The sequence below is a fragment of the Cyanistes caeruleus genome, chromosome 1 (assembly GCF_971803275.1).
Source record: "Cyanistes caeruleus chromosome 1, bCyaCae1.hap1.1, whole genome shotgun sequence".
Taxonomy (NCBI): Eukaryota; Metazoa; Chordata; class Aves; order Passeriformes; family Paridae; genus Cyanistes; species Cyanistes caeruleus.
In genome coordinates this window covers 20,697,004-20,701,655 of record NC_141701.1, presented here as the reverse complement: position 1 = coordinate 20,701,655, position 4,652 = coordinate 20,697,004, and the positions used below count along the sequence as shown (strand labels likewise).

The following is a 4,652-nucleotide window of genomic DNA, read 5'->3' as shown; positions in this document are numbered from 1 at the left end:
GGCCAAATAGTTTATTTCTTGGACCAAATCTTGCATTCACAGGCTTCTGTGCATTTTGTGCCTGTTATGGTGGCTATCGACCTCTGGTTTCTGTAAGCCACCTTGAAGGGTTACAGGGCCCTCAGCCTTGCTCATAGCTTGCTTACCCTGAAGAACCCCTTTTCAAACAGTTTACTGGACACCAAATAAAACATTTCAAAGTTCAAGTCTATTCCTTTAATTTCACTATTATAGGATTATCACTAATTCGAGCTACTACCTTCCAAAACTGGAAGGACAAACTTCTAGCAGTGCATTTGATGAATGGTGTAGAAAAATGCAGATTGTGCCCTTCATTTGAAGAAAAACCTTCCTGTCTGAATGGAGCACTGTATTTCACATCCCAATAACCATATATTAGCACAGGATTTAAGGAAAGTTAGCTCTTCAGCTCGTATAAGCCTTTCTATTCATTGAGGTTTCATGAGGGAGCCAAGTGCTTTTTCTACCACTGACTAATTCCCAGCCACTCTAATGAGCAAATGTTCCTCCTGAGATTCAGCTCTCCCCTTGCACGTGATGATTCACTGGATACACAGTGAATTTAATTTGGAGCTGGACTGAAATAATTTTATCATTCTAAAGTCCTTGAACAACCCAATCTAAGTGGACCTGCTTCAACCAGATGTGCTCCAGATGCCCCTGCAGACCCAAATGTTTCCGTGACTGCAGCTGGGATTGCCCAGCTGCTCTTGGGAGCAGACTTGCAAAAGTACAGACCAGACCCCTTCAAGGTCTGAAATTTGCAAGCAGCAGTCAATGGAAACAGTGTGGGCTTTTCATCATAAAGTTTACACCATGGAAACATCTGGGTGTCCTGAGTTATCCTTTATCAGTGAAGCAGACAGTTCTCCCAAATAGTTTTATTAAAGTTTATCTCTCTCTGACTGTTTGTGAATAGTGTTTAGTTTAAAATATCCAGTGCCTCCATTATTTTTGTAGAAACACAGCTATAAGCAAATGCAACCATAAATCAACTGATGGCTCAGACAGAAAAAAACCCAACAGATCTGCCTGGAACCCCAGCAGGCAATGGAAGGAACTGTTTCCCTAAGTTTTCACTGTTATCTGACCTATGCCCTGGTCTTGACTTGTCAGAGACGATCTTAAAGATTTATCTCCATAGAAAACATAGCTAGTCTGAGTAAAAAAAAAGTGTTGATTCTCTCATGTTTTATATTGTGTAAAAATACATTTCCTATAGTAACATTAAAAACTGCCATGTGCTTATTCAGAAATAAGGAATTAACACATCTTCAGGATTTTTTTTTTTTCTCACACACAAACAATGGTGTCCTCATGCATGTGAACAGAGGAATTCTCTTGCACAGAAAAGCCTCTGAAGCACATGCCCCAAATGAGAGTTTAAGATTCAAATGTTATTATGTGTACCTGCAAAGCACTGCTGTGGCTAAAATGCTTTTATCATTTTATGTAGAAGCTACTGGAAGATTTTTTTGAAATAAGTGTATCAGTGCTAGTAAAGCAATAAAATAGAGGGAAGATGTTTTGGATTTTTTTAAATTATTATTACTCATGCTATATGAATCATATATTTAAATGGTGTTAGAAGGGACTAAGGCCACAATCCCATTGATTTTTATGCAGTTCCAAAGGCTTTTTTTTTGTAGAAGAAGTTGGAGTCAGTTCCTTAAATCTGTAATAAATTACTCGAGAGCTCTTACTTTGGCTTTCTTCTACAGCAGTACAGACAGCTCTTTGTCTCCTTGATCAGACAGGCAGCCTACAAAGAGCCATTTGAAAAATTCAACAGTTTATCCTGATCTCAGCCTTTTACACCAACTTACAGCTCACCCTACAATGTCAGTAATAAAGTGAACAAGTGAAATGATGAGCTCCACAGTTAAAAGCACCAAGGACAGATTGGCAAGGATGCTGAGCACTGCAGAGCTAACCTCGAGTGCTCTGCTGTTACCTGGGGGTAAAATAACATGCTCCCCAGAGTGGTGCAGAGATCAGGCTGCCAGCCAAAGTCAAAATCCCCAGGCATCCCCAGAAGCGGGAAATGTATAAAGCAGTAAGAGCTAAAGGAAAATTGAAAATCCAGGTCTTGGCACTTACCTTACTGGGCCTCTTTTGTCTCAGGATCCTCAGCCTCCAACTTTCCGTGGTATTTATACACCTAAGTCTGGTGTTTCTGGTTCCCTGCAGTTATTTCACACTGCAAAGACTAAGGCCTGAACAGCAATTGAATTGAGTAACAAATATTTACTGATTGAATTCAAACCAGCGTGCTAACAAGCAGTATTCATAAACTGGAATAGTTTGGACAGGAGAGGCAGAGAGACCCAGTGACCCCATGGCAGTCCCTACATGTTATAGCTGAGGTGAATGGAAACACATGTGTGTATGGGAATATCCTCCCCTCCAGACTTGTGTGTCTGGATTTTTGGGATGCTGAGAGGCTATGTGAAGGGGAAGGCAGCTCAAGCTGCAGAGAGACTGCACTCATGGCATCACCCTCATCTATGAGCATCTGCTGTGCAAGGTGCATTGACTGTGCCACAGCGACCTTGTGTGAGGCTGCCCAGGCTGTGCAGGAGCAGAGTGGCCATCTGAGATATTTTAGTGACATTAAGCCGTGGATGTAACAACTCATAATATTTGCTGATATGTTTGTGAGGCCACATATAAAAGATAAAGCCTGTATCATATGGCAGGATGGATAAAATGAAGGAATCACTAGTTGATGTAATATGGATCATAGTCAGAGGATGCTCAAGCAAGTTTATTACCACTCCTTTTAACTACAAAATAGTTAAGGCAAAGTAGATATGTAGTTCTGATTCAATCTGAGTATCTCACCAGCATTAGCAGTGGTTGGTGCCTTCAGAAGCATTTAAATACACCAGAAACCCACAGAGCATAAGACTACCAGATGGCAAATCTTGTTTGGGCTGAGGAAGGCTAAGGAAGATGATTTCTGTTTTCCAGATGGAAATGCACACTGCAAGTCAAATGAGTGTTATGAACTGCACAATGCACTCACCAGAGCTCAAAGCAGATGTCCAACTGTTGTTTACTAAGACTTTCTCTCTTACAGTGCTCCTCAGTTTTCTTCATTTGGCAAAGCCATTCGGAATTTCAAAGCTTCTAAACCACACTCAAATATATGGTGAGCAAACCCAGGTGGGGAAATAATTGTGAATATCCATGCAAATTTTGGTCTCTAAAATCCAGAGTGATTGCCTTAGGACGGTGCCCAGTGCTGCTGCACTGTGTACTTCAGCTGCTGCACCTTGCCAGAGGAAATTAATTTTGTAATGCAGAGGTTTGGCACCCTGTGAAGGGACACACCTTAGCAACAGCCTGTGTTGATGCTGAGGATCCCCAGCCCTTGGTAAGGACGCTTGTGTGAACATGCAGGTGACACAGAAATGAAACACTGCCGCCTTCACAGTACTGCCATCAGCTCAGGCCAGAGGCAGCAGGGTTTGCTGACAGCACTGCACAATTGCTCAATGAAGCCTCTGCCTGCGTGTGCTTGTGGATGCTGACTGAGGCTGTCACCAAAGCAACTGTTACAATTAAGGATTTACATCATTCCATAAATTTTCCCAGCTGGTTTAGGAAACCATTATTATTTACCAGGTGTTTTTTGAAGTTGGCAGGGTATAATGCTGCCCTTCTTCACAAGGTAGGAGCTCTCAGCTCAGAGATGTGGCTGACGTCAGTCCCAGGTCGCAGGACAGTGTGTGACAGGGTGGATGATGGCAGTGTGACTGACCTGTGGGGTAGATCTCACTTCACTCCTATTGTTCCACCCACACAGACATGGGAAGGGGAGAAAGGCAGATGTGGCTTCAAGTGCAGAGCCACATGAAGGGGTTCAGTCTTCACAAAAATGTGGTTCTGTGCAGACCATTTGAATGACTCAACTTCTTGTAGCATTCTTTCCTGCAGGAGAAATGTGTGGTTTTGTTAAATACTTCAGAAAAAAAAAATAATTAAAAAATGTTGAAGCTTATCTCCCCCTTCTGGAAACCCTACCTCTACAAATTCCATGAAGTTTGCAGTATACAGATATATCTCAAACATTTGTTATTTCTATTTTGAATCCTTGAGGACATATCACATCCTTTTTTTTACAGTGATTTCATTTCTAGAGTGATGAAAAGCAAAGTATGATTTTAAATGAAAGCAACATGAGAAGGTTTACAGTGGGTAGCCAAGAACTTTCCTTCTGTTACTAAACTGACAATGTTCAGTCCGGCAGTACCAGGTTTTTCGAAAAAGTCCAAAATCCCCTATTGTTCAGAAGAATTTTGTGTCCTTACCTCGACTTCTGTTAAAATGAAATCTGAGCGATGCCCAGCTGATCCTTTACCACTGCTTCCCGTCACGGTGAGTCTGGATCCATCCCGCTGCGGCGTCAGGCGGTTTCTCGCAGAGACAGCTCCTTCACGGGGAAGGGGTCCCGAGTGCCGAGCAAACACCTGAAGACGTGGAAGGGAACAGCCTGGGGCTCCGGGAGAGCCGGAGGGGCTCCGGGAGAGCCGGGAACGGCCCGGCAGCGCTGCGGCCGCCCGGCATCGCCCGGGGAACGCTCGGCGGGGCCGGCCCGAGGGGCGGGAGCCCCCGGCCCGGTGCCA

General features: G+C 43.5%; 1 long non-coding RNA gene across 1 annotated transcript; it reads right to left on the bottom strand.

Annotated features, from left to right (window-relative positions):
* Positions 1-2,752: 2,752 nt before the first annotated feature.
* LOC111945037 (uncharacterized) lies at positions 2,753-4,578 on the bottom strand. Its single transcript, XR_002871492.2, has 2 exons — positions 4,338-4,578; positions 2,753-3,957 (listed from the first exon to the last, which is right to left on the bottom strand). It is a non-coding gene; the product is annotated as an uncharacterized LOC111945037 (long non-coding RNA).
* Positions 4,579-4,652: the final 74 nt, after the last annotated feature.